Source organism: Anopheles funestus, chromosome 3RL (assembly GCF_943734845.2).
Source record: "Anopheles funestus chromosome 3RL, idAnoFuneDA-416_04, whole genome shotgun sequence".
In the NCBI taxonomy this organism is placed as follows: Eukaryota; Metazoa; Arthropoda; class Insecta; order Diptera; family Culicidae; genus Anopheles; species Anopheles funestus.
Genome location: NC_064599.1, coordinates 84,359,312 through 84,366,859, shown reverse-complemented (window position 1 = coordinate 84,366,859; position 7,548 = coordinate 84,359,312). Strand labels below are relative to the sequence as shown.

The 7,548-nt window shown below is 35.6% G+C and overlaps 1 protein-coding gene across 2 annotated transcripts in view; it reads right to left on the bottom strand.

Annotated features, from left to right (window-relative positions):
• LOC125768441 (protein folded gastrulation) overlaps positions 1–7,548 on the bottom strand; it is a 65,347-nt gene that overhangs the window by 5,236 nt on the left and 52,563 nt on the right. The window lies entirely within an intron of this gene.

The window sequence follows — 7,548 nt, the reverse complement described above, 5'->3', positions numbered from 1 at the left end:
TTTTTGGTTTAATCGATAAGAAAAACTGTTTTAAAAGGGACTAACTAAGGAATGTTATGTGGTGGTTCATTCTTACAACTAATTGATCTATCCATTAATATACTAGGTATCATATTTCGAATATATTTAGTAAATATAAACAAATTATTAAAAATTCAATTAATAAAAATCAAAGTATAGTATATTACATATATGTTCATAGTATATTACAAAAAAAAAAACAAAACAAGTAAAACGTTTACAAAAACAACTGAATACTTTATTAAAATAATTCTTATTTGCTTTATTATGAATGAAAAGTAGATCATAAACATAACAAAGTAGCAGTAATAAACGTGCCTCAAAGCACTGTTCAACCGTAAATCACCGGATGCTGGCGTTAAGGTACGATTATTTCATCGATCCCGATATTATGTTCAGTCGTGTCCAAACATTTTGCACTCGTCATAAAGCTAATCGAACCGCAACAAAATCAACTGCATTAACTGGAGTTCATAACGAGCACAATTTCCAATCGAAAGAACGCAGTAGAACGCGGCTAGGAACACTGGATTGCGAGAAACAGGTCACAAATGGGTTGATTAACAGTAGGTTATTTGTTTTCGTAACTTTCTTCTTCTTTATTTGACTACCATTTCTGGCTTTTCTTGAGTTTGATTATTCGTTGCGAGATTGTCCCCTCCGTACGTGCGTATGATACGGATGGGATTTGATACACGTTCCTGTCGGCCGCTCTATCTACACCATACATCCCGCATATTGCTATGCTGCTTTTAATTATGCTAACGTATAATTTAGTAATTTTCTAGACGTACATATATTAAATAATGGCAAGCCTCAAAAAATGTGCAAGTATTTCATACGTGAATTGAACTTCATTTTGTAAAGTGTATTTTGTTAATGCTCTCCCGTGTTTGATAAAGGAGGTTCTAATCGTTTGAATTTTTTACGACACTATCATGCTTAATAGGGCAGGGAAGGCTTAATGAAGGGAACTCCAATGTTTCAAAGTGTCTTATAAATTTAAAACCAACCAATCAGCCAACCAATTAACCAAAAAACCAACCAAGCAACCAAGCAACCAACCAACCAACCAACCAACCAGCCAACCAGCCAACCAGCCAACCAAACAACCAAACAAACAACATGCTTAATGATTAGAGAAAAATGATCATGACCATTTCTATCTACATTAGGCCACACGTGGATTGATCAAGCCAACGAACACAGTCAGCTTAGCTAGTCTTTGTGTCTTTTTTTACTGTCTTTGTGTCAGATGAAAGGGAAACGTGTCGTCATTATGGATGTACCTTTAACAAGGTCCTATATAACCTGCTTCTGCTCGAACTCCGTTAAAGTGCGGATCTTCCATCACAAAACGGGGAAATGATTGTGCCGCTTTCTTGGTCATAAAAGTGTTTGCTTTTATATCTCTTCCTTCGAAGCTACTATCACCTTCGATTTCATTTATTCTTTTTTTAAGGAAAATATCGGGAACTTTAAAAGAAGAAAACATTTCACCATTGAAAGATTAAGTTCAGATGCACCCGTCGAGGAGAAACAGAAACAATACATTCATCTGAGTGTGATCCTCTCCGGCCAGTTTGCCATGGGCGACACTGCGATAGCATCAGTAAGGTAGATTTTATCTTATTTTTCTCATTGATTGGAGTATGGAAAATTCTTTAGAGTGGTAAAGATTCGCAAACCAAGAAAACTGACGTTTGGCGAATTAGTAAAACTAAAGTCCGAAACCGGGTCAGACATAGATTTTGCGTTTTTGGACAGGTTTAATAAATCATCCATCTTTACTTTCCAAGACGGTTAACTCTTTTGAGATTTGTCTTGTACATTCCCGAGTATCTGAAAGAAAATTAACCTCTTTCGGGGAAACTGTGTAATGGGGTGGGTTAGAACATTTTTTACATCCAACATTTTATTACTATTGTATGCAGAATATTTTCAATCACTGGCTGCATATATCTCTGGAGGCTATGACAACATACCCGATAAGTTGTTCATGTATTTTTTTCTTTTAAAATCAAATCACAACAATAAATCAAGACCTTCAAAACGTGAAGTATTTGTGTGCGCAAGCTGATGATTTTAATCTCGACGCTTCGCGAACTTGGGTCTTTCTCCAAAGCAATTCTGGATGAAATCCAGATGTCCAACTACAATATACACGGTGGTATAAAATCCATGTTAATTAATGCTCATGTATATGAAAAACAAAAAAAAGGAAGTAAAGGGTATATCTTAATGATCTTATGGTATGTTTCAAGTGGTTGTGCCGAAAATGGAAACAGTTTCTTTTCTTCTTTAAGCAATTTGTGTGGTTTCGTCGAAACTTGAATGTCTGTGCAAAATGTTATCCAGAGTTGCCATTAACAGTTTACCTCTTTGGTTACAAACCGCTCTGTAAACTGATCTTCAACCTCTGCAAACCGATGCCAGTTGGTATAGAGAAATAAACTTCTGTCATCCAGAGGGTGCGTTATAAGGGTTGTTTAAGACGCGGCAACACGCCTATTGAAATTGACCCGAGTTTATAGCGCAGTATAGCAGCAGCACACAAAACTGACTATGATGTACACAGACACATCAACAATTTTAAATATGATCGGTGGTGCCACGGACGTTTTTAAGACATTGTGAACACATCGAAGGAAACAGAACGTGTTTAAAGAGATGCTTGTTCGAGCGAAAGCTTCAACGACGGTGTATCTTATCGGAGCTAATCACTTATGTTTAATTCGTTTTGAAGGCTGGCATTTCAAATGTTACAATTAGTAAGAAAAAATAGAAATATAAAGGTTTATAAAAATATCAGAAACACATATGATAAATTATTTACGATTTTTCATATGTGTTACAAGCTGGAATATACATATTGTATTAGATATGGCATATAAATTGAGTATTGATGAGTTACGAAACAACTTGGAAAATTACTTAAAAAAAATGGATTCCATCGTTGATGTTTTCAACAACATTACCTTTTTTCAGAACATTTAGCGCATCGCTTATCATTCGGATTCAAAATGACTCTCATCTGGTTTCGTTCGTTGCTCAGCTAGATATCTGCCAGAAGCACTTGATCTCTGGTATGCAAATCTTGGCACTTGTAATTCCAAGCATGGTAACATCTTTATCCAAAATGGCGATTTTTCGTTCAAATCGAGTTTTGATAGGGAAATTAATTGAAAACATAAATTACAAACGAGGTCATACATGCGATGATACATTAGCGTTCGGGAATCGATATTGGATTTCGTTGCAGCTTGGATAGGGAGAAGTTGTCAACCACATCCCTCTCATTACATAGCAGGCTTGACCTTTTCGTTTGTTAGGTCAATAAGAAAAAGTCTGTCAGATCATCTTTATGTCTTTATTAGTATGTTCCAATTTTATCCAATCGAATTATGTACCAAACGAATCACAACATACAGCTTTTTTATAAAATACACACTGCACTTGCTATTTATTTACCACTCACTTTAGGTTTTATAGATTAAAAAAGTTAAGTGTAATTTGAATGATTTATTCGTTCCAATTTATTATTTTCAGTAGGGTTAAAGACTTCTTGTGTTTCAAAAATCGATAGATGATCTTTGATAGGTGATAATGATCAAAAACCACGTAGAAAAAGCAGAAAAGTTCAAATAACATTGCCCACAGGTCACCTATCGAGTTTGGTTTATATTTGTATATATTTTGTGAAAACTGTAAGACACTTAACCAACACTTAAAGAGTAATAAAAATTGTAAAAATAGCATATTTCGTTTGTCAAAATTATGTCGGAATTATTTTGAAAATTTAACTCGTCAGTCATAGCTTGAAAAACATTTTCAATAACATCTTTAACGAGCCATAAATGTATACGTGTGTCATAGTCGGCCTTCATAATCTTTGAAAAGATTGATTAAAACGTTGTTAACCTGTTGTATTCAGAAACAATATTGAAATGCGAAGAGTAATCATCATCAACTCATATCATAGATTCATTCAATAAGGTAACCATGAAGTATAACATAACCGAAATCTTTATTTTAAATCGATCTGTTGCAACGAATCGGTAATGGAGTAAGAACTGGTAATTCAATTATTATTTTTTTATTAATTAATTCAGCACAAACGGAACTGACAATACGAAGCTGTCGCAATGGAAGTAATTTAAGAAAAGATGAATGATTTTCCTTATTTTTAAAGGTTAGATTTTATTTTATTTTCATCTCAAGCAAATTAACCAAGTATTGTACCGCTAAAAGTGACTGGTTTTGCTGGCAATAAGAGTTCTAATTTTCCGAGTGCTGCAACCCACGCATTTTTACGAGCGTGATCGTTGTCGAAAGGAAAGTTGACCAGAAACTTGACCTTGATTTTGTTGTGCCGCATGCATTTCAATGAACATCTAATGCTGGAATAACACTAAAAATGAGCACCAATTCCATGAATAAATGCCGTAGCTATCGTCACCTTCTCAAACCACCATTCAACGTACCACCAAGGACTATTTAAACTACGTGACTATTATTATTTTAACACGTCTCCTGTTATTTTACTCACGGTCCGCTCAGCATCATAAACTCAGCGCGATTATATATGATCCGTTTGAACGTGATAAACGTGCCACGATAAACGTTTATAGATCTATTGCCGTAGCGCTTGTCCAATTAATATCACCCAATGTGTCCCTTTCCTGCAGAGAGTTGTCTTCTAGTTCGCTTAACACAACTAACATAAACTGAGAAGCACCTCATGTTTTACAAGATTTGTCCATAAATATTGAACATTTATTTTTTCACTTTTCTTTTCGAGACGACTCTTTCAGAAAAATGCACCATTGCTAATTGAGGAACACTTCGCGGGTACGATAACTTCAGATGTACCATGTTTCGATACCATGTTGATGTTCACTGATATAACTCACAGGACCAACTGCTAACCGATGTCAATTTTTGAGGAGTATTTATGCACTTCGAGCAAAAAAGCAAGGAATTTGAAAACATCATCGTTATCCTTTTTTCAAATGCTCACATCCTTTCAGGCTCACTAGGTACGCCATTAGAATGGGTAACTGTGAAATAGAAAAGCATGGTTGATGGAATAATGCCCAATTTTAAGAGCTTCTTAAACGGAACCTTCTGCATATTGTCTAACAAAAAAACAATTACATACGAAAAACTTTTCTTGCATCATGTACGAATGTTTCTATTGTCCTAACGGGCTTTTGCTCAGCTGGACATGAACCCATCATCCAATAGTACATATTGACCCTTTTTTTGGCACACTTTTCTTGGAATGTTCATCGAATACGTTCCTTCCAATACCTACCAAATTGGTTTTTTTAGAAACAAGATTCCTTCTATTGACCACAACAAACCAAAGGATGCTCAAAAGATAAGAACGTTTTGTATGATATATAAACCAAATCAAAATCGATTTTCTTCTTTTCAAAAAGTATCCTTACTTCTTAACCGCTTGACACGAAGGAATGGAATAGAAAACAGGAAGAAGTATCATAAAAAAAGCATACCCACAATGGTGTCAAGGATGAGCTGATGAGTTGGTCATATTCCTTTTATGCGCGCGCATGGTTAAACCTTTTTCTTGTTTTTTCGTTTTTGTAAATCTCTTGCTGTCGGTCTAATACTGTTAAAAATTGCCGTCATCCCGAAGAAGCTTAAATGTTTCTTTATTTTGTTAAGTCATTACCACGTTTGGGTCAAACTTTACGGAATGGCAATTGGAAAGTAAAACTTTCTAAAATCTTATGTTTGTAATTTTTGAAGAATTCCCTGTCGCAATGCTTGTTTTCTATACATCAACACAGGTAAAACGCATGTAAGCTCTTTTTGTGGTTCTCTTTTGTCATGCTGCTTTCGTATGAGATTTATATTAAGGGAACCATAACATTGAAGAACAAAACATTATGGTCGAAAGAATTAGGTTATGGTGATACACGACAAACATGCATTTCTTATTGAAGCTGGTTTCCAGGAAACTAAGAATGCTTTACGCTGATTCACAGCAATCAGCGTACAAAGAAATAATTTTTATATTTATTTCGATTGGTTCTATTATACGTGTATACATCTTCAATAGCAAACTCCTAGACAGTGTACCATTCTTAGCAATGAGAACCCTCTGCGCATCAAACGGCCCTGATAGATAGATCATTAATCATCGCCAACCTAATGTAAATGCCAGCAAGTCCAGCAAATTTCACAACGACAGAATTTCCAGCCATTGCTTAAGCAGAAATGCGAAAATACGAGACATTCTAGCAATCTATACATCAAATAAACGCCGTCATTAATACTCTAGTAGCCTTGGCTTTTAGCGTTCCCCGTGATGATCCACGAGATTCATGACAGTGTACTTCTTATACAAACCCAACCAGTATGGGGTCGGATAATTGAATAAACACATCAGTACACAAACATTAGCACCTTAGTTGGAACACGGACGTCTTTGTATTATATTTAGCTACTAAATTTTATTTTGTATTTTTTATACCAATGCAAAGAGTTAGTCATACGGCTTGGACGTCCTAGTGGAAATTAACATGGTCAAAAGAAAACTTGTCTACTTTGACGCGAAGAAGTACGCCGCTGGTTGAGAATAGAAAAAATTAGTAGAATCTTTGCCAAGGTTGGGTGGACGTTAGAATTCGAAACTAAAGAAAGCCCATTACAGTATCCGTCCAAATTCCGAAACAATTGATGAAGAGAGGAAATACCCCCATAAGGTTCACTGACAGTTATCAGCAATGGACCAAACCAAACAAAAACTACAATACTGATTATCTAAAGTTGTCCTTAGTTTGGTTCAGCATTCACCGTCACTTCGTATCTTTTTGGGTACCACTAGAATGGGTCTGAAAACGATGACACGTTGTAAATACCTGATGGTATGGTAAAAGTCCATCACATCTCTTTGTCCCTCTGCTTTTCTTTCGAACAGGTGTGATATCGGTGGTGGAATTTATGGCCGTTCTAGAGGAAATGCTACCGCGTAATGCGTAATGTGATGGAATATACACCAAAGAGCATCTTTTTTTGTTTCGTTTCTACATTAATCATACTTTCGTTTCTACAGTTTTAACGTTCGACAAATAATCAAACCATCGCGCGTGTTGAATAAGTTACATAAAGATCTTTTTGTTTTCATACCAATTAATACCAAAACAAATTAGTAACAGTGAAAGAGGGGTCAGTACATGTCAAAGAATTGTGCGTCAGGTACAATGGAATATTTGATAAACGGTGCCGGTTCTACAAGACAATCCCATCCCGACCGTTCCCTGTAGGAAGGACTGATTATAGTCATTTACTCAATCTTAGAAACTAGAACATCTCACATACCGTACTACTTGTAAGAATCCAAAAGAAAGTTTAATCTGAATTTGCAATCTAGGTGTTGACCATTATTTCCAATTCATAGCACCCGATCTGCACCCATTCAAGGCAGGTTTCTACCCATTCAACACACTACCATTTGACCACACCAATACCATTTGACCGCAATACATGAGTAGAATT